At 42.6% G+C, this 23,253-nt stretch overlaps 1 protein-coding gene across 2 annotated transcripts in view; it reads left to right on the top strand.

Annotated features, from left to right (window-relative positions):
* BMPR1B (bone morphogenetic protein receptor type 1B) overlaps positions 1–23,253 on the top strand; it is a 355,830-nt gene that overhangs the window by 107,487 nt on the left and 225,090 nt on the right. The window lies entirely within an intron of this gene.

Here is a 23,253-nt window from a genome sequence, read left to right as displayed (position 1 = left end):
CTCCTGGATGCTGAATGATGATGCAGTAACTAAATTTGTCATGCCCAGTCGTGATGGGACTTACATTTAATTAACCATTCCTTTATGCTTGCTCCAGTTATGACGCATAGTTATGACTTTGCATGTACAGTACTGGTGATTTATTACCAGATGTTTTACTGTAACAGCTCTGGAGAATGACAGGCTCAGAGTGTGGGCTGCCTTGGGAGAGAGATGGGCTGTGGAAGGGAAAGAGAAAACGGGGGTTAGAAATAACCTGCCAGTTGTAATCTTCTGAACCTTTATATAAACAGAGTGGAATGAAAACAAACTTTTCATTTGGAAACCTGTAGCCTATCCAATCATAACATTCCATGCTGAGCTACATGCACAGTTATAGAAAGACACTCCAGTGTAGTAGATCAGGCCTGCAGCTCTGTTCACTGCTTGCTTTGTGTACAATTTTACGTCAGTCTGCTTGAAGGTGTATTTTTACTCTGCAGCCATAAAGGGGTACGGAGAGGTGTGTGGGGAAATAGCTGGGATAACAGCAGTAAACTGGAATAACAGTGCCTATGTTTAATCTGAATGATAGGTACTTGTCTGCGATAGTCAAAAGATACAATTCAAGCTTTCATTCATCTCTAAAATAGTACTTTTAAAAGTCAGCAATACACTGAGTTTCAATTATGCTGTCTATAAAATAACTGTTATTTTAAAATAATGTCGAGATTCTGCCTTCAACAGCAGAGCAGAGGCCCTACACCGGCCACCTGGACCCCACCCAGGAACTCTTCAATGCCTGCCCGCAACCAGGTTGAGTGCACCTTTGGATGCCTGAAGTCAAGATTCTGTTGCCTTCTGATAGGTCTGGAAGTGGGGGAACAGATTGTCCCCCACATTGTGGCTACCTGCTGCACCCTCCACAGTCTGGTGAAGTGGAAGAGGGAGGACTTCCCCACAGTGTGGGGGTGGGACAATGGAGGTGCCTATGAGCAGCCAGTCTTGGTGCCCATCTGCTAAGCACACAGGAATGAGAGGCCTTATGGGAGAGCTTTACCCACAGCCCGCAATGACCCTTCCCAGAGCACCTGAGGGACTGCCCTGGGCCTGCAGGTGTACCCGCTGCCCACCAAGTCCCCTCCCTTTGCCCACTCCCTCCCACCCAATAAAGAGGGATGTAGGGTGGTGCGTCAAAAAACCTTTTACTGAACAAAATATAAATGTGTACAAAATAAGCAACATGAAAAATAATCATTTACAATGTGTAGTGACCATATGTGGTGAGGGGGGGGTCTTGCGACATCTCATCTGGGGCAATTTAGGAACAGGGTCAGGGCATCTCAGCTTGGAGGGTGGGCATCTCAACTGGGGAGATTTCGGAACAGGGTAGGGGCATCTCAGCTTGGAAGGCGGGGCTTGGGACATGGGATGGGGGCATCTCAACTGGGAGTGCTTGGAACACAGGGTGGGGGCATTAGTCCTGGGAGCGGGTGGGGGGCTGCAAGCCATGTTGTCCACAGGATCCCCTCCTGCCCGGGTTCTGGGTCTCCATAGGGGCTGGGATGTGGCACGGAGCACAGAGAGTACAGAGGTGGGAGTGGTCAGGTGGGGTCAAGCTCATCAGAGGAGCTTTGGGGGACAGGAGTTTTTGGGGGGCAGGGAAAATGGCGATGGTTATTGCCCAGTTATTGTCTGCAGCACCACTTGGGGTGTGGGGTTGGGAGGAACAGGGGCAGGAGTGAGAGCAGGGGTGGTGGTGGTGGGAAGGGGAGTGGTGGGAGCCATGGGCCTAGTGGCCCAGGCTGCCCTGTCCTCCAGGATATCTTGGAAGCAGTACACCTGGGCCAGCCACTGGTCTGAGGCCCATGCCCGTTGCCACTCCTGTTCCACCCTCAGGTCCTGGTTGGCGACTTCAGTATACCACCGAGGGTGACCATGTATGCCTATAGGGCGTCATCACCCAGTCCGTGATGGTCTCTCTGTCCGCGGGTATGCCTTGATGGTGGTAGGGTGTCATCTCTCTGGTGTGCAGCTCCTAGTTTGGCTGCCTCCAGCCCCTGCCTGGCTGCGTGGTGAGGCTGGCTCAGCCCTCAGATGATGCAGCTGTAAGGCGAGAGGGGAGACAGTGAGTCCTTCTTGCAGCACAGCTTCTAAGGTCCCCTGCCCCTGTGAGCAGCTGCTCCCACCCCTGGGCCGTGGGACAGGGCTGTTCCAGGTGCACATGCCTGTGCCCCCCCGCATGGTGGGTCCTGCTACACAGAGACCCTGTGGTGATAAGGGGGCTGGGGCTGACCATGCATGGCTGGTGGGTGATCTGGATGCAGCCAGGCCCTCCCCAGGTACCCTCCCCAAGCATGTTGCCCACAGTGCTGTCTGAGGGGGCAGGTGCTGACTGTTGCGTGAGGGCATGCCTGCCAGCCGGGGAACACGCTCCTCAGTGATGCGTCTGGGGTCGGGTAGTTGAATGTGTGGCTGGCCCACTTCCAGCTGTGGTAGGGGCAGGAGGCCCCCACCCCAAGCTCCTGGGGCTCGTGTGGCCCCCGGTGGGGCTGGCTGGTGGTTGTGCCCAGCAGCTGCCCTCTGGGTCCTGGTAGGACGCTGTGCCATTCCCGTGGGCGCATGAGCCAGGGCTGCGGTGAGGGTTCCCACCCGAGCCATCCTGGCAAGGCCTGTGGCACACCCTGTCTGAGCCCCCCGCTGCCCTGGCATGTGAGACCCCTGGGGTGCTCACTGCATGAGCCTATGAAGAGGTCCAGAGGTACCTATGCCAACTTTATGGCACTGAAGGGGCCTGAGTCCAGGGCTATCGTTAGGGTCTCCAGGCTGGACTCGAGATCTGAGGATGGGTCCTGCAGCAGGATTCCCAGGTTGTGGGACACTGTCTGCATTGGGGAGGCCTCCTCCCTGTTGTCCAGGGTCTCAAGTCTGGGAGCACAAACCCCGTCCCACAGGAGGTGCTTCAACTCATTATAATGATGCAGGTGGCTGTCCCTGTCCCTGACCTCCGCTGTGCATCCCAGGCATGCACATAGCCCTGGTGGAGCACCTTCACCTTGGTCTGCACCTGCTATAGGGTGTGGGCAGGGTGGCTGCACTCCACCAGGGCTCCGGCAAGGCGGGCATAGCATGGAGCATTTCTGTGCATTGCTTTGGGGTTGAAGAGGATGGCCTCTTCTCCCCAGAGGTCCAACAGGTCCCAGAGGTCTGGGCTGGACCATGAGGGGGCGGACACCTTGGGTGGGCTCTGAGACCCTTTGCCAGCATCCCATGAGGAGTCAGGGGGATCTCAGGCAGCCTCGGACATTATTTTTGAGTCTGAGGTGTGGCTGCAGGGGTGTGGTGCTGACAGTGTGCTGCCAGCCTGTACCTTTAAAAGAGGCAAAGATCAAAGAGGTTTGCTTGCGGTGGAGGGAGAGCCTCTGGGCTCCAGCTGACCAGAGTCATGGGGGACTCCTCTGTCAACAAAAGGCCTCTGGAGTTTTGTGATAGGAAGCTGTTGACAAAGGCCTTACACCTGAATGCAGAGAGGCACAACACTGCGGTGGATGTGCTGGGTTTCATCGACACTCTGTTGTAGACGCTCTGTGGTTTTTTTTTTTTTCCCCCAGCAATGCAGAGTTTTGTTGGAAAATCCCTCTCGTGTGGACGTAGCCTTTGAGTTAGAGCTGATGCTGTCCTTTAACTCAGTTGTTGTCTGCAGCTTTTACAGCGGTCAGTCCACTGAGGAGCAGAGCGGTTTTAACACCCACGGAGCTCAGCACTCTGCAGGAAGAAAAATTCTCTAGCATCCATTCCCTCATCTCCATCCAATCTTAGTTTGTAAGATGGGAAATTGGTTTAATCTAATTTGGGGAGAGTAGCTCTAGTAACGCTTCTTGTGGACCACCTACAAAGTTCACTTCTCTTTGATCTTAGCTCCTGATCATGCAAGATTGCTCTGCATGCTGAGTTCTCTGTGTCCATGAAAGGGACCCTGCCAAATTCACCCATCATTTTGGTCTATTTTAATGACCATTTAAAATTTTTTAAATCATAAATTTTGTGATTTTATCTGTTTAAATTGGAAATGTCATGATGTGGAGTGGTCACAAGTTTGTTGTGTGTGCACTGGGAAAGGGAGTTGTGGTACTGCTACTCTTGCTTCTGTGCTGTTGCTAGCCTTCGGAGGTGGAGGCTGCTATCTACGGGTGGAGAGTCCAGCTCTGAATGGAGAGTTTCTGCCAGCTGTCATGCAGAAGTAAGGTGATCATGGGACGGTACTGTCATCATTACTTCTGCTCTGCCTTCACAGTTGGGCACCTAGATAACAGCTGCTGCTCTCTGGCCACCCAGCTCTGATGGCACAGTAGAAGTAAGGAGGGCAGTACCTCAACCAGTGTTCCCTGTGAGCACATCTGTTGCTGCTCAGAAGAGGCTCCAGTGCTCCGCAGCTGTTTAGCAGAGTGTTGTGCTGGTGGTACTCATTTGCACATGCCATGGTGCACATAAAAATTTCTTCTACAACTGGTCATGAAAGATCAGTGGGAATATTGACTGTGACCCCTAGATAACAGTGTTTGTTAAACTATGTTGCGCGGAACACTGGTGTGTCATGAACAACTTTTTTGGTATAATACACTGATAGTCTATATTTTCTGTTATTAAAACCACATGCAGTGTTAGTTCTTCATTGCTATGATACCTGATTGCATTACTTCCATTTTGTTTTTGCTGGATATGTTGCTGGTTGGTTGGTTGATTGGTTTGTTTGGGTCTGACAACAATTTAAGAACATTTTCTTAAGTGTTCTGCATAAAAAATATTAATTGTTTGGTGTTCCGTGGTCTCAAAAAGTTTAAGAAACGCCACTCTAAAATCACCTTGTGACCCCTCCTGTAACTTCTTTTTAGGGCAGGAACCCCAGTTTGAGAAATGCTGACCTCTGCAGCGATCTCTGATCTTTTGTGTGTGTTTATCTTATCCTATATACAAGGTAGCCATTTACAGTAGTTTACAGTGAAAGCACGCAAAATGCCAGATTTGACAGAGGGAGACCAGATTTCAGTCTGTGACATACGTTTCATGGCTGTGAATTTGGTGGCACCTTTTCCATGAGGCACGTCATTCACTGCAGGGGGTCTCTGGTGGAGGGTGACCATTTGTCCCATATTAGGCGGGACAGTCCTGTAGTTAGGCAGACAAAAAGGCATCCCAGCTTACCTTTTAAATGGGCCTAATTGTCCGGTACTTGGCCCTCCCCTCTGACCTTTTCCTGTGCGGGCTGGAGACTCACAGGGCTTTTCTTCCAGCCACCACCATTTTAAAATGTAGCTCCCTGCCTGCTGCACCACTGGGATGCCACTGCCAGCCCCAGCCTTGCTCAGGTGCCTGATTGGGCTGGGGACGGAGCTGGGGGATGGGAAAGTAGGGGCTGGAGTGGGGAAGCTGGGGCCATCGCAGTGCAGGGCTGGGGTGGAGCCAGAGCCCCCTCCACCCCAGTCCTTTCTGTGGGGCTGTGTTGGAGCCAGGACCCTACTGTGGCAGGAGCACTGCATAGCATGGGGGCAGAGCCCCCCTCCCAACCCCCACCACTTCACGGGGCCAGGGCTGGAGCCCTGTATATTGCAGGGCCAGAGCCCCCTCACGGAGTTCCACCACAGGGCTGGAGTGGATCTGGGCCTGGTGCTGTGTAAGGCCAAGGCTCCCCCGGATGTCTCACAGGGCTGGAGCCCCCTCCTACTGGAGCCCTGTGTGGCATGGGGCTAGGGCCAGAGAGGTCTGGGTGGTAAGAAGGGTGCAGCCATTACCTGTTTTAGGGTGACCATCTGTCCCGTTTTAGCTGGGACAATCCCTGCCTCCATTGTGTTCCGTATGTACCATAGGGGAATATGGTCACCCTGCTCTGGGGTGAGGTACAACCCACAAGGAACCACTGTAGGGTTGGCCTTCACAGAGACCAAATAGCCCAGCATTGTCCCAGTTGTGATGGCCTGCCCAGCTGTCCTGTAGGTTTTAATGGCTTCAAACCAGTTTTGGGAAAAAAACTCAAAACAAGTGGTCAGCTCCCTTTCAGGGAACGAGGAGACTGGGAGCTTAGCAACCTAAGGTCCAATGCGTCTTTAATAGGTGGGGAAATGAGGGAGTGGTGCTGATAGTTGATTTTCAGGATGGGAGAGAGAACGAGGGTTGTACTTGTTTCATGCCTTTCAGTCAACGTTCTTTTAAGAAGAAGAAGGAGATATGGGGAGCCATGAACTGGAGACTTCTTGCAAAGAGCACAGAAACTGGGGTGCAGGAGGACCTGAAAGCTAAACTCTTCCCTTACTTACCAGAGCACTCGAGCACACAGAGGTGAGGGGCCTAGCAGCTTTTGTTGGTTTTAGGGCTGGGTTGGGGTGAAGCCATAGAGTTTTGTTACTTATGCATATGATTGGCTCATTTGTATAATTCTCTCGGTTGTAAAACCCAAAAGCATCCAGTTATGGTTATAATGAGCAGTGCTGAAGCTTCAGCTTATGTTGCACATAGTCCATACAGGTCTTTGGGAGCGATGTTGGAAAAGAAACTTTAAAATTTTGCTTCTAGAAAATAGCTGTAATTCAGGCAATTTAATGGTACGGAAAATAATGCTCCAATTTGTTTGTAATTATGTTTGTACAACGCGATTTCTCAGGAAAACTGATGTTTGCTATTAATTTTGATAAATTACTTGGTAACCCATACAGCCTGAGAGATTTGAACATTTTTTTTTGCGTTGTTTAAAGTTGAAATGCATCATGAAATGTCTGGTTTATAATCTGTTTGCTGGTAAACTTGATCCGTTGTATTGAACATAAGAAATAAATATTGACATGTTATATGTGAAAGTCCACATGTTCAGGTTATTTTTAAACATAGGTACCCTTTGACTGTTAGTTTGAAAGGCAGCTCTGTAGATAAGACCTCAGTAATATAAAACCTGCTGTGAGTTTCTAGTTGCTAACAATACAGTGAGCAGTCACTTTTTTCTCAGAAATGAAATGCTAGTGATATGATAGCTAAAGCAAAATTGCTGTTGGTGTTTGATTTGCAAACGTTTTAAGACAAAAGGCAATCTGCATGAACATTTGGGTAGAAAGTATTTAAACAACTTATTGGGATCTTGCAGAAATGGGAGATTATCAGCAATTGTATGAAATCTTTGAAGGCTTGAGAAACCTATTATGTGGTCTGAGAGCCATTGTTGCAGAATTCAATTTACTTTTCCTGTGCAGTTTAACACTTAGCACCTCTGCACTGCATTTCAAGGAAAGTATACTTTCCTCTTGTTTCTTCTTATCTTTAATCTAAAATCAATCCACTATTAAAATGCAATGGAATGGTAGAGAAAAAGCATCTGATGAAGCGGGTCTTTGCCCACGAAAGCTTATGGTCCAAAATATGTGTTAGTCTATAAGGTTCCACAGGACTTCTTGTTGTATTTAAAAGTAAGTAATCCATTTCAAGGGTTTTGGAATTGCTCTGTTCACCTAAAATGTCTAGAAGAAACCTTAAATGTTAATTCCAGTGGGCTTTCTTTGGTGACAAATTAGTTCTCCATTTTAGCTTATTGGCACTTCTAAATTCCTCTTTAAAAATTACCTAAAGAAGAGTGTATTTCCTCTGTAGTCAGTTCCCTTCAGAACTTCTCAAGTCAGCAATATGGGCTTCTGGCTTATTTATAGTATAAGGTAGCTTCAGCTATCCCACTTTGTCCTCAGCCCCAAATTCTTCTCCAGGAACAACCTCTGTTTTCTTTACTAAACCCATTACTGTGTTGCTAACACATCTCTGATTTACATTAACTGAAGGTGGGTTTATTATTTCTTCTCTGGTGTGGTGCTTGACCTAATAGCAGTGGGTACAGTAAATGTACCCAGACAGATGGGCAGTACAGCAGTACTTAAAATTCACATTTACTCATGCTATATTTGTTTAAAACATGCAAATATCATTTAAGGGATGATTTAGGGAAACAATGCAGATTCTGCATCAGGGAAATCTTAAAAAAATCAGCTCCTATAGGACTGAGCCAGGTGTCATACATTTTCACATTTTAGTAATAATATTCTCAACAGCCACAGGCTGACTATTATCTGAAGTATGTGTCAGGAAAAGAAATATTAAATTTAATGAAATGTTAAGTTCCTTTGTTCACTTTTTTGGGAGGAGAGAAATAATAATAAAGCAATGGAAGTGGTTGTTAATAGACCGCATATTTTAAGCTGCTGTTAAAAGCTAACTTTTATAAAGTGATATTCATTTGTGTTGAGGAGACAAAATCCATGTAAATTAGACACAGGAGCATTATGGATCAGGAACATAGTATTGTCCCTTACTGAGCCACAAATACCCATCTATAATTTTTGTTAAATTAACCATAAAAAGTGTATTTCTATTGAATGTGTCTTTCATTTAAAAAAAGTTTTCCCATTATTCAAATAAATTTGACCTAAAGAACCATATAGTTCTGTAAATGAATTTAGTTCTGTGTTCCAGCTTGCACATTGTGTATGAGACCTTCCCATTGCTAAAACTTCAGTTGTCTTTTTGGTATTGGTCTAGTGCCATTCCTATAATCAGCTTCAGTTTTTTGTGTGGTGTTTAAGAGATACTTTAATAATAGGGTCAATAGGTAACATTGTAAAGACAGCTAGCAAATTGTTTGAGGTATTACCATACTTCTGATTAAGGTGAAAGAGGGAGAATAGTTCCTGTATTCATTGATCACAGACCAAGGAAGGCGTTTCAAAGAGCTCTATTCTGTTCTGAGCCTTAGCTTGGTACCATGTAGCTGACTGGATGTTGAGTCTGTAAAGGCACAGACCCTCAATACCACAGACCTGGTATATAATTGCTGTGGGAGCCATCAAAGACACACATTCACATATGTCATTGTCAGGTATGTTATTTACGGATACTGGATTTTACTGGGTCAGGTATTGTTGTGTTAGGAAATTGCAAGAAAATATTTTCATGAAAAATACATCTACTCTCTCTCTCATGAGATTGCACTTTTAGAATGTTTCATTAAGCTCTTGCTCCTTGTACCTAGTTATTCATGTTATATGTTGGCTTCTGAATGGCCTGGAGGGTTTGGAGAATATGCAGCCACAAAGACACTTTATTAACAAGATAATGAGAACTTTATTATAGTAAGAATGGAACTTTTTGTTCATCCATAACTTCACTGGACTGGGGTCTATTTTCTAAACGTTATGTCTTCAGACCTTGATTTACTTCAAAATGCTATTAAAAATTGCTTTACTGACTCTCATGCAGTTTACGTATCAAAGGGGAAAGTCTCCCTGTTATCCTGAAGGACCCAGTTATCTCCCTGTACCATAATAGCCCTTGTGTTTCAATATGTTTTGGCTCGGCTTTTCATGCTTGTGCTCATTCCTGAAAGTATTTGTCTGAAACATGAGTGCAGAGGACTTGATGACCTCTCTAGATTTTTTCCAGTTCTATGATCCTGTGCTTCTAAAACATAAATATTGATGTAAAATAAAGTCTCATTCTTGTATCACCCAATGTATGTCTCCTAAATTTGCATGCAAAATTTATTCATGCTAGCTTGGGTATGCATGTAAATTTTAATGTCTCTGCATTGTTCACCTTGTAAAAGATTGTCACATTGTGCTAGTGCATGAGAAATTAAAAGTGAAATTGTGTAGAAACTGACTTTTATAAAGAGATGTGAAACTGACTAGTCTGCTATCTTTGTGGATCTTGATATAAATACAAACTCTGGCTGGGTCAGATTTTCAGTGGCTGGAGAGATGGCTTATAGTTTAAACAAACACAAAAGTAACTCTGGGGGCTAGAGTAGCTGTAGTTTAACTGAAATAATATGAAGTGGTACCATGTGTAGGGGGCATTCCTTACATGTAGCATTACAATCATTAAGCTTAAGAGGCACAAAACAAAGCAACCCCCTCCCTCCAACAGGGTAGCTCTTACGTTTTCTGGGGAACTTCCTATCTCAGTATAACAGCAAACCACAGTCTATCTACTCCTGAGAGAAAACTGGCCCCTGTTGAAGGTGTTTGGTCCAAATGGGACTGTCTCCTTAAGATGACTTTGGACCTTTGTTATGTTAACTTTGAGATAAGAGAATGCTTCAGAAGAAACGTTTAATAAACTTATGAGCATCTCGCAAACTGGGGTTGAGATGGAAACTGGAATACATTGTTAATTATGCCTCTTCCCTGGGTTATTTTCCTTCTGCTGTTGCCATTGTCTTTTTTAAACACATAATCTATTTTCTTCTTGTTTTTAGGTTAGAACCAAACTCTACAGGCTTTACTCTGACAAAACTCTCATTTTACATAATATCTCCTAGATCATAATTTTGCCTGATGGTAAAATTTTCCAAATCATCCACCTGGATGTCAATCTCATTTTCAAAAGTGATATAGGCATTTAGGAGCAGTGAAACAGGCTACGAAGTGCCTAAATCAATAATGGGTAGATACAAGCCCATGGACCATCTCTGGTTTGCCAGGTTTAGGTCCTGGGATGCTGTTGCTATAGTTACCATTGCCTTCATAGTATGGGTGCTTGCAGCTCCAGTGGCTGCAGATCACCATTCCTGGCCAATGGGGTGGGGTGGGGGCTAAAGAAAGCAGTGTTCAAGGCCACTCCCCTTTCTACAGCTCCCATTGGCTGAGAATAGCAAATCACAGCCAAAGTGAGCTGCCAGTGGCCATATCTGCAGAAACGCAGGTAAATATAGTGGTGATGGTGACCTGCCAGGGCTAACCCTGGGAAACTGCCACCATCTTATTGCCCTTATTATCTGACCTGGATTAAGTCACTCTGAATATTATCACTTTCAGACTTATAGTGCTATGGAATGAATGACTTTTCTCAAGTCAAGTAATTTATTCTCTGAAAGGGAAGTGAGCTAGTGTCAATCACCAAATGGCAGCTCAAAACTCCCTTTGGCCTTGTGCACTTGGGTTCCAGTTTCATGAGTTAATGTCTTACAGCTTACCAATTGGCATAGCACATGGAGTTCATTATACATTAGCTAAGCAGAAAGTCTTTCCCTTGGTCTTATTTTTAGTACATTATCCTATTTTCTGATTTCATTGACACAATTTTGAGATGCGATCTCTCATCTAAAAGGCTCAGTGCTGAAAGTTTACAGAGGGAATGCTTTTAAGTGCTTTTTATTTAGCATGTCCTGCAGTATGACAGCTTTTGTTACAGGCTAGAGTTAGGGCTGGGGAATCATTATTCTAAATTAAAGCAATCGGAATATTTTCTGAGGCTTTAGTTATCAGTTTCTATCCACAAATTCTATATAGTTTTTTTTATTTTAATTAGTAAAGGAATGTAAGTTAGAATGTGACCTCTGAGTGACCCACTTGCTTGTAATACCATGTAATCAGTTACATGGAGGCATGCAGATAACTTCAGATCTTTTTGTCAGTAGTTATTTAATTGGGAATTGTGTTGCTTATTGGAGCATTTGACAAGTGAGGTGAAAGATGTCAACTTTGGTACCACTGTGACCTCTAGTATTGGGGACATTTTCTTTAGTTTCCCAAGGAGCCCTCATGGTATAGTAAATGCTGTAACAGAAGGAAGACATTAATTCCTATAGAGTGAGTAGTCATGTTTGAAAAATTCAGTCATTTAATGAAAGGATCATTTAAAGGGCACCTGCAGCTGAAGACACAAATGCTGTACATCTCAATAAGCTAGCCTGTACTAACGGAAAAATAAACATTCCAAGATATGAGAACATTGTTTTATTCCTACCCGTAGGAATAACTTTGGCTACGCCTACATTACAGAGGTATTTCGAAATAAGATATTTTGAAACAGTTATTTCAAAATATCTTATTTCAAAACAACACAGCTACACACCAAATGCATTTCGAAATAGCACTAAGCTTTTTCAAAATAGCATTTCTGGACACATAGCATAATTTCAAAATAGTGCCCTGGTGTGCCATTATGGTTTATTTTGTAATAGTGCTATTCCATGTCTTAATAACACCTATTTCAAAATATCTGTTTCAAAATAGGCATTATCTCTCCTGCAAAGGCAGTCACCAATTTCAAAATAATGCACCCACTATTTTGAATTTATTTTGAGATGGCATGTGCTATCTAAACACTAGTCTCATCTAAACACAAGCAAAATTATTTTGAAATAACAGCTATCTCAAAATAACTGTAGTGTAGATGTAGCCTCAGAGGTTAAACCTGTGAGTGAGGTAAAAGGCTCCCCCGCCATTTGATTGGGGGATTTTTATCTTCATCCCTCTTTTTGTCCATCTTGATTGTGAGCATGTGAAGAAAAATAGTGGAACATGTACAACAAAATATCCAGTGTCTGTTTTCTAGTGAAGGTTTTGGCAGGAATTGAGGGCTGTTAGCTTAGTAGTAGGAGTGGGGTGAGAAGGAACATTAAAGAGCCAAATATTTTGTTTGTTGTAATATGTGATGTAAAAAGTCAGGTGGTTATTGAGCATATTGTATAGTGAGGAGCTGAGGTGAGGTCATGTAATGTAGGGTCAGACAGAGAAATTTGGTGCTTTGCTCATGCCAGCCTTCACACCAGCACCGTTGCACATTCCTCTGTCTTTGCAACCGTGCAATCCAAATGGTTGCTTATAGGTTACATTTACATGGGCAGCCTCTGTTGACAAAACTGGGCTTTTGTCACAAAACTTGCCAAGTGTCAATACAGTTAAAGTGTTCTGTTGAGAGTTTGTCAACAATACACAGCTGGTCAGCTGGCAGTGTTATACCTCTCCCCGATCAGGTATAATGCCTCTGTCTATGGTGTTTTGTTGACAGAGTGCCCATGTAGACAGTTCTTTCGACAGAGAGGGCTTCTGGTTCCCCGAGCAGCCCTGTTTGCAGCTCTTCCATTCAGCTGTTCTGCGGACCCAGGGAAAGGCAGTCCAGCTGCTCTCTGTTGACAGAATCGCGTGCTCTTTCGAGCTGTTTGTATGTGTAGATATGATCTGTAGTCAGAGGTACTGACGAGGTTTCTCTGTTGACAGGGACCTCTTTCAACAGAGGCAGCCCGAGCAGACATAGCCATAGTGTCGGAATAAGGGTATGAGGATGGGAACGGAAGACAGGTGTGATTTGGCCCTTAAGACTTAAATGTATTGCATTGCTTGAAATTAAACACATTTAATCTTCTTTATCTGCTGCTGCTGTTTCATTTAACCCAGAGGAAAATATATTAAAGAAAAAAAATGTGAGCATATTCTTATGTGGTCCAACTCTGCCAAATGCTGAGCACCTCTTGTGAGGCACTAAGCACCCACAAATACCCTTGAAGTTCAGGGACTTTAAATCAGTTAGCACCTTGTAGGATTGGGTCATAAATGTTTATATTGACTTTGGACTGTAAATGCTGTTGGGATTTTTATCGTTTTATGGCTAAACAGACAACAGTTTGCACAAGTATGCACAGACTGTATTTTTTTCACAGTTTTAACTTTCTGCTTAAGGACACCAGTCATAAAAGATTACAAAATATGAAAGGTGAAAAAATGTCATTGGTGGCTGGCTTGTTGCATGTAAATGGCCTTTGGAAAACTGGTGATTTTTTTATCTTGAAATCTGTGGTTTTCTCATTGTTTTAAGAGTGCCATAATATTTTGTTTTCATATGAAAACCACCTGGCATCATATTTCACCAAAAGTGCCAGCTTTTGCAATGGGAGCCATTTATATTGTTGCAAACATCATAATCTAGACATGTAAAGTGATAAATTTTCTAAATAAAAATTTATGTGTATGCTCCCAGCAGGAAGAACGTATATCCACATATATAAAACAGTATGAATTATAAACCGTGAGATCCTTCATCTGCTACAGAATTCTTCTCAAACATATTTCATTTAAAGGATAGAGATAAAACTAATTCTTTGTATCTTGAAACATGAGAACACAGTCATAGGATGAAATAAACCAGATTTTCAACAAGTTTACTGAATTCTGTAATATCTTCTCTGTAATATGTGATAGAACTACCCGCTTAGTTTTTGAAAAATGTCAGGGAGAACATTAATATGAGTGAACACACATAAATTCTGTGCAGATGTTCTTGAATGTGATTTACTGTAAAAGTGCAAAATCAAATGGTATTTTGAAACAGACACACTGTAGAGGTTATTTACTAGTGACATTTTACTATACATGTGACTCTCTGAAGGGAAGGGTCAAGTCAAATTCTGCCTCAAAAGTTAAATTTGGTAAAACCAAGTGCTCCTTCTAGAGTTTTTTTTCCATGCATGTAGATTGACATGAGACAAAGCCTACTGGAAGGACCCAAAGGATGTGTCTGTCTAAGAGCATCTTTTTCAGTGATGGGGTTGTGGGACGTGAGACAGCACATTTACTAATATGGGTTTTTGGGATCTGTGGGCTTCTCATAACTAAGGTGTATCTTTTATAGATTCATGGAACTGAAGGGATCTCATGAGATGTAGTATAATCCCATGAATAACTCAGGCCTTTAAATTTCATCCAGTTACCTAAGCATTGATCTTAATAACTTATGTTTGGCTAGAATACAACTTTTATTTTTATATTTCAGAAGGGCATCCAGTTTTAATTTTCTCCAGCCCTCAGGTTATTTTCTGTGATATTTTTCTGCACCTTTGCTAGTTTTCCAACATTTGAGTTGAACAGAGAGCTCTGAAATAGGTCTTATCACAAACATAGACAGAAGTAAGCCTCCCTAATCCTACTTTGCAGTTTATTACCCAACGACTGTGTTAGCCTTTTTAGTCACAGCATTGTATGGTGAGCTCATGTGGAGTTTTGTCTGCTATGGCTGGTATATCCTTTTCAGAGTCACTGCTTACAGGCTGTAGTTCCCAGTTCTGTGTGCATGGCTGACATTCTTTGTCCTGAATGTCTAACTTTTCATTTGGCTGTGTTGTTTGAATGAGTCCAGCTTGCCAAACTATGTGAATTTTTCTGTATGACTGTGCTGTCCTCAGTACTTGTCACTTCTCCAGTCTTTGTGTTGTTCACCGATATTATTAGGAGTGATTTTATATTTACTTTGACGAATAATAAAAATGTTACAGTACAAGATTAATTAGCTGGCGTCCCCTGGGAAATGGGGATGCCAGATAATAAAATGTGCCGGTTATTAGAGCTGGGGCCAACAGCTGGCCCCGCTCTGCTGGACCCCCATGCCTGGCTTGGACAATGGGCAGGTAGACCTGCTTTATTTACTCCCCACTTCTCCCCCCACCCAGCAGACAGTGGGCAGCTGGCTCTGTAGCAGCAGGACAGTGGCTCCAGTGAGCCCTGTGGCTGCCAGCCCCGGCCCCAGCTGGGACACTGGACCCGAACCGGCATGCTGGTCAACCAAGTGTTCTGGTTATTCAAATACTGGATAACCAGGCTTTTACTGTAATTGGCTTTGAGATCAATATCAAACTGTCTGCATCTCCATGGGAAACACCTGCATTTGATGATGATTCTTCACTTAAAAGTACTTTCTGGCCTCTAATAGTTAGCCATTTCTTAACCCATTTAATGTGTGCTTGAGGAATAACTCAACTTGTCCTCTATTTGGATATGGTGGTCTTCTGTGGACCACCACTAGTACCACCTCCTCAGCTTTGTATGGCTATGGCTGTGGTCTGAAGAAGTGGGTCTGTCCCAAGAAAGCTCACCTAATAAACTATTTTGTTAGTCTTAAAAGTGGTACTTGACTGCTTTTTTGTTTTGATAGTATATAGACTAGCACGGCTCCCTCTCTGTTACTCCTCAGCTTTGTTAGTTAGCCTATTGTTTTTATATATAAAATATATATACACACCACCCACCCACTCACAAAAGATTGTGGGCTTCAGAGTTATTAATAACTCTAGCATGAAATGGTGTCTTTAATGAAGAGAGCCACCATAGTCTCTTTTAGCCCCACTGTTCTTCCTAAACAGGGATTTTAAGATTCCAGCCATATAAATTATTTGATCAGGTTTCAGCAGTCCCAAATGAGTTATGAGATAAAAAATTAAACATTAACATGCAGCTTTCCCAGAGGCTATCTGTGCCTGCATTCATCCAGATATTAAGCAACATCTATGGGTGTTAATTAGTGAAATACAGTAAACTCTTTCATATCCGGCAGCCCCGAGACCAGGAGGTGGCTGGATATTCAGATGTTCTGGATCATAGAGAGGTATATCTAGAAGTGCATAATACTAAAGAAAACCAAGATTAGGTATTAAGAAAGAAACAAAAATGTATGTAGAATACTTTATTTACCAACAACATTAGTATTATACGCTCTAAACTTATACTGTATGTGCTGTATTTATTTGTATTTACTTTCACTAGACTGTACTTTTGGAAAATATAACTAAAATTTACTCATGGTTAAAATGCCAGGTATTTGAGCATTCCAGATAATAGAATGCTAGATATGGAAGAGTATTTTGCCAGAAATGAGCTGTTCTAACTATCGAAGTCTAAATCTAGTGGTGACTAAATAGTGATGTGCTGATAGATAGTACACTGATTGTGGCATGTTTATAAAATAGGTTTCAGATTTATACATCATGTACAAAATGAGGGTTGTGAAGATTGTAAATGCAGAGGAGGAGTGTAGAAATAGGCATCCTTCCAACTCCCTAAACTTAAACCTCACAATGAGCAATGATCCCCCAGCAAATACAACTCTTATATCGGTGGGTGGGAACACATTGCTTAGACGACGGCTAATTCCATTAAGAATTCAAAATTGGTTTAAGTTACACTATCATCTGTAAATCTACTAAAACATACTTTTTCCTACTGTCAAATGTATGCCTCTGTTTTTCAGTATTGAATTTGATCCCCTAATTTTAATGTGCAAGTATTTTAAATCTCTTCATCTTATTTATAATCTGTTTTCAAAAGCAAGTGCAAAACATTGCAGAATCTTAACAGTGCAAATCATTACTGAATCTTAGCAGTCATTATGTAATTTACATTATCTGATTATATGTGCAACCATGCACTATTCCACATGGCAGCAGTGAATGCACGTGTGGAGCTACAGTTCCCACAGTATTGTTAACCAGACCACAATAGGCATATGAATACTTTTCAGTGGTACCTTGTGGCTAAGTCTACTTTTTGGTCAGTCACCAAATTTCCCTGTGCATGTTACCGATGGTAGCAAATATTTTGGCAGTACCTCTGGGGAGGATGGATGGGTTTTGCCTTCGCCTTTGTTTTTGCTGTAAACTTAAGTTGTTGTCACTCAAGCAAAATCATCTCAAGTGAACTGAGCTCAAGTGAGAGCAGCATCACTGCAAAATCGTACTTGAGCTGTACAGAGTGATTGTGTTCACAGCAGATAAGTTGAGCTAATTAAAGCTTTAGTCTCTACCCTGTGATGAATCAGACAAGGTGAAGTTAAAATTTCCACCACGCTCAAGGGATATTTTTGTGTTGATGTATCTGGAGTTAACTCTGCAGTGAAAGCAAGTCCTTAGTCCTTTCACTGAGTGCCACTTTTTCCAGAGGTCATGAGTTCATTTTACTTCTTCCCAAGAAGGACCTTCCCAAAAGTACTCCAAAATGGTAGCAGATCTAAATATCTCTAAACTACTAAAATGGTTGGTGAGGAGTATGAAAGTGTCATAGGAAATCAAATGGAAAGTGTATAAAATCTATCTTGTCTTGTACTATGTAGCAGTTTAACTAGATAAGACAGAAAAGAGAAGTTACAAAAGAAAAAAATTATGCTCAGATCTTTGGGTTACGGTTTATCATCATCTCATAGGCTTTCTTTCTTCCCAGCACCATAATTTGTCAATCCTGTGTTATTTAGCCTAAACTCAGCTTGGTGTCAGCCCCTCTCTGGACTTCCTTCTCCTGATGGATCTTAAGGGAATCTTCACAAGAGTTTATATTAGCATGTAAATGTTGGAGGTCTTAGGTTGTGTTCGCATCACATCAGGCTAAAGAACATTTGTTCAGGTGCCCCAGGAAACAAATTGATTTGTCTTGTCTCAATACAGTAACCATTATATTATGTACAGTAAACCCCTGAAATGTGTGAGTTCATGTTGCACTTAACTTGTGTTAAAGTGAGTTAAGTGCAACTTGAAGCCGCTTTGTAGCTGTTTGCCTGCCCAGCTCCCCCAGAAGTCTGTTCCCTGGCTTCCTCCAGATGGGGGCAGCTGGGCGGGCAGCTGCTGTGGCATGGCTTCTCCCTGGCTTCCCCCGGCTGGGAGAAGCTTGCCACCATGGCTGTCTTCCTGGTGCGGCTTCTCCCAGCTGGGGGAAGCTGGGCAGACAGACAGCTGCACTGCTGTACACAGCTGGGAGTAGCTGGGGAGAAGCCATGCCTGGCAATATGCTGGTCAGTTTCCCAGCTTCTGCCAGCAGAGGGGAGCTAGGAGCCAGGCTACTGCACCTTACGGTGGGAGCCAGGAAACTGACCAACATTGGTGCTGGTCAGTTTTCCTGCTCCCTCAAGTGGATGGGAACCAGGAAACTGACCAGGGCTGGTGCTCTCATCAGTTTCCTGGCTCCCCCAAGTTGTGTGGGAAATTTGACTTATGTGGAGGTTGCAAGAATGCAACACCCGCAGAAGGTCAGGGGTCTACTGTACTTATAAATACTTCTTGTTATTTAGACGTGGAATTGTTTTGCTAATTTCCTTTTCCAAAACCAGAAAACTCAAATGTTCCTTTGCTATTGCCTGTGCCTTGGTCAAATTGCAAGAGTTCTTGATTTACATATTAATGGTTGTCTGTCCCAGGGATTTTGGCTCTGTGGCCCGGAAACACTAAAGACACTTAAAGAGATAGTGATTATTATTAGTTGTTTTTACTAATTCCACAACAAGCATAATTTCTTGATGGATAGCGTCCATTAAGTCACATCTTCCTATAAAGCAGAACCATTTATACAGTGAAATTCTGCCCTTGCTCACATCCACGATATTTTGACTTAGACATTGGTGGGATCAGGATTTGGCCTACACTGAGTTTGAGCGTGATATAGAGTATTGTATCTTAATAGGGTAATCTCATATGGTTTCAGTGTAACTTGTAAATTGCAGTGCTGTCTAGAGGTAACTTAGTAGTAATGTGGCTGTTTGGAGATTTTCAGTGAATTATAGCAGTTATGGATGCTAGTTACCTTTGCTGTGAAAGTGCAGTGTTTTATTTTTTTTTAATTTGTTTTACAGTAGGTAAAAAGATCCATTTAGAATAATCTGTTCCCCAGATGCAAATACAAAGTGTCTATTCAGTCGTAAAGAAGTAATTATCATTTTATAAAAAGACAAATTTTGTGTTGTTCCCCTGTGGTAGAATAGTAAGGGATGCCTGGGGACTGACTTGTAAAAAGCAAAGATGAATATATTAACTTAGTCCTTAGTAACCATAGTATTTATTTTTTGCAAAGGAGTCATGGTTTAGCTGCTGTGTATAGATACTGAAATGACTTTCAAGTAATGTTTTTTGGTGCTCTGGGTTTGACATGCTTTTCAATTATATAAAAACAAAAAATATAATACTAAAATGGCATAAATTATAATTAAAAAGGTGTCATTTCTCTTAATATTCACTATCTTTAATTGCTTGTTATACAACCATATACATTAGAGCTGGGAAAGCACAGTTGGGTTATTGATTTCATCCCCATTTATACTTTGAAGCTGGGGCAATGTCTTCCCTTGTGTTCTGAAATAAACTAGGAGACTGTGGATGCTATTGCATTGTAAACAATAATAATTAGTGTAAAGTTGTATAGCTTTTGCTTATGATAAAATGGAGCATTTGTTAGAATTTGATGGAAAAGAAAACTGCATGTGTAATCAAATCCATTGTTTGGTATGGGTTTGCTTATGGCTAATTATACTTAATATTTTTTTCTTCAAGAGTAATTTATTAAGAGAGGGTTTTCAAGTTGACTGTGAAGGTGCAGTCAGTACTTTCCTGTTTTATTTGTTGCCTGTAATTTGGTAAATCCATCCTAGCCTAATATCTTAGGCTACATCTACACTAGCCCCAAACTTCAAAATGGCCACGCAAATGGCCATTTCGAAGTTTACTAATGAAGCGCTGAAATGCATATTCAGCGCTTCATTAGCATGCAGGCGGCCGCGGCACTTCGAAATTGATGCGGCTCACTGCCGCGCGGCTCGTCCCAACGGGGCTCCTTTTCGAGAGGACCCCACCTACTTCGAAGTCCCCTTATTCCCATGAGCTGATGGGAATAAGGGGACTTCGAAGTAGGCGGGGTCCTTTCGAAAAGGAGATCTGTCGGGATGAGCCGCACAGCGGCGAGGCGCATCAATTTCGAAGTGCCGCGGCCGCCCGCATGCTAATGAAGCTCTGAATATGCATTTCAGCGCTTCATTAGTAAACTTCGAAATGGCCATTTGCGTGACCATTTCGAAGTTTGGGGCTAGTGTAGACGTAGCCATAGACAGTTATAGAAAGTACCTTTTTGTTTTTAAGAAAAAAAAAAAAAAAGAAGAAGAAGAGCTGGTACTCAGCAGGCTTCCCTCCCTTCACCCCTAGGCAGTCCCATGGCTGGAGCTCCAGGGGTCCAGATACTCAGTTCCAGCAAGTATCAGAACAAAAAAAGCACTGGTTATAGATGCCTTTTGTTTGAGCTGTGACTGCTTATTTCTTTTACTGGCTGTGGCAGTACACAAAACTGACTTGTTGTAGAGCTCCTAACTATTCTGTTTTCTGGGATTGTTTTTAATATGTTAGCAAATTATGTTACTGGTACTACTACTACTGGCCTACAAGGCTTTTCAAACATTTTGCCCCAGTAGACGTCCACTGTTTCTATTTAAGAATTATGGAACGCCACATGTCATATCTTACACAATTTACCATACCAGTTCTTAAAAATGGCTTGGAATATGCCAGGACATCTCAATAACAGATTTATGGGCTACTTGCAGCCTGTGAACCTCCTGGTTGGGTAGTCCTTTTCTAGTGCTGTCTTAGTGAGGGATTTTCCAAATAAAATGATGAAATATGTGTTTTGTGTGGTTAAATTAAACATTGCCTACTTATTGAATGAAACATGAAGGCTGTGTCTACACTTACAAAAAACTTCAAAATGGCCATGCTAATGGCCAAATCGAAGAATACTAATGAGGTGCTGAAATGAATATTTAGTGCCTTGTTACCATGCCACCGGCCATGGCACTTTGAAAATGCCACGGTTTGATTGTCCATGGCTCATCTACACGGGGGGTCCTTTTCAAAAGGACCCTGCCAACATTGAAATCCCCTTATTCCTATCAGCTCATTTACCTGAGGGACCATCAGAGTAAACACATGATCAGTTGCTTAATTTTAGGTGTGATTATGGAATTCATAGTAAATTGGGATGTTGAAGCACAGATAATCAATAGAAAGAATTTCAGATGTGACATAAGGCCTATATGCTTTGAAAACCGTCAAGAAAATCTTGAAAGGCAATGTCAACTTGGAATTTCATTCACTTAAAAGAAAGCGATGAAACTAGTCACACACCCTTCAAAGAAAATTGGTGATGGTTGGAATTCAGGATGAGCATGAGCCTGATTTGATGAATCATCATGAAGGTTAGGAAAGTTCAAATTTGGATCTGATTTTTGGGATTTCAGTGCTGATTTCAGCTCAGCTCTGGTGAGCTCCTTGAACACTGCGTTTTAAATCAGTTGATTCTGGCATGCTAGTGGATGGTGTCAACTGCTTCCTGTTGTCTTCTGTCCTCTGGAGATGACTACAGCCATGTAAGAAATTGCCAAACACAATGGTAATTTCTCCTAATCAACCTGAGGAACAAAATGTTCAGCCTAGCCATCTCAATTCAAATAGATGGACACATTTTCAAGATCATGAAATTGCTTTCAAGGGGCTAGTCTTCCTCATTTTCCCTGTAAACTGGGTGTTTTGTGTGACATCTCAGGAGAAATTCACATGCTGCACAGCTGATTAGCAGAGCACCCCCATCTTGGTATTCTATTTCTACTTATGGTGCGCATTCACACACACCTCAGTGCACAAAACAAATCATGTTGCACATGGATGGAAAAAATTGGAGCATTGGGCTTGTGTCTGGGTAGACCCTATTTACTAGAGAGTTATTTGCATATTCAGGGGAAATTTGTTTATACACACACACACCAAACAACAACAAAACTGCCCAAGCACCACAGCAAATATAACCCAAAGCAAGTGTTGGCTGATGCACACGTCAACAAATGTTGGCTGCCTCTTTGTAAATCAGGAGGTGGGGTTGGCCCAGGTAATTTTAATAAGGGAGCAAGTGTTTAAGTACAGCCTGTGATTCTATATCACTAATTTTGTATTATAAAATAATATCATTTATAATATAATATAAAATTAGTGATATAGAATTCTAGGCTGTTCTTCAAGACCTGTTCCCTAATTAAAATTACCTGGCCAACCCCACCTCCTGATTTACAAAGAGTCCGCCAACACTTGTTGATGTGTGCATCAGCCAACACTTGTTTCAGGTTACGTTTGCTGTGGTGCTTGAGCAGTTTTGTTGTTGTTGAGTATATTTTTGTATATATTATGCAGGTTATGTTGTGACAATGTTTATTGCATTGCTATATTTTGGGAAAAATGGCATATGATTGTCACAATGCAATATAGAGATTGTGATGTCATTGCTTTTGTGGAATCCTGCGATATGATATTAACATTTTGTTGTAATGACACAATGTTGGAAAAATCATCACTGTGGATATTCCTGTAAAAAGGGTTGGACGAACCCCAAGGATTCGTATATTGAGATTGGTTAAGATAAGCATCAGAAGAGTACCTTAACTTTAAACATCCCTTTCCTCCCAAGGGTTCTGGATTCCTCCAGTAAGTTGTTTTCTAGCTATTCTGTGAAAAAACCATTGATGCGCACCGCCTCCAGTTTACCTGGGAGTTTTACCCCTGCTCCAGCTTCTCTGCAGACAGGCCACCTGTAGCAATTCCTGCAGCACAGGAGGCGGCAGTGGAGGCAGCACAGGAGGCAGCCGTGTAATTTTGACTTTTTTCGTAGCAAGTCACCATGACAGCTAATGCCAGAACATTAGTTTGTGGTCTGAGTGGGCTGAGCATGCCTGCTTCTAACATGCGTGCTACCAAGCTAATACTGAGAGAGATTTCTGTGCTGTGCTGTGAAAGAAGACTTCTGCTTTGGAGGAGCTTTGATGCTTGAAAGTAATTTTTTTTGTTTTGTTCCCTGTCATTTCCACGATAAGGTGACCATATCTCCCTATCCCAAATATGGGACAGGGAGA

Source organism: Carettochelys insculpta, chromosome 4, assembly GCF_033958435.1.
Source record: "Carettochelys insculpta isolate YL-2023 chromosome 4, ASM3395843v1, whole genome shotgun sequence".
Taxonomy (NCBI): domain Eukaryota; kingdom Metazoa; phylum Chordata; order Testudines; family Carettochelyidae; genus Carettochelys; species Carettochelys insculpta.
This window is presented reverse-complemented; position numbering and strand designations above follow the sequence as displayed.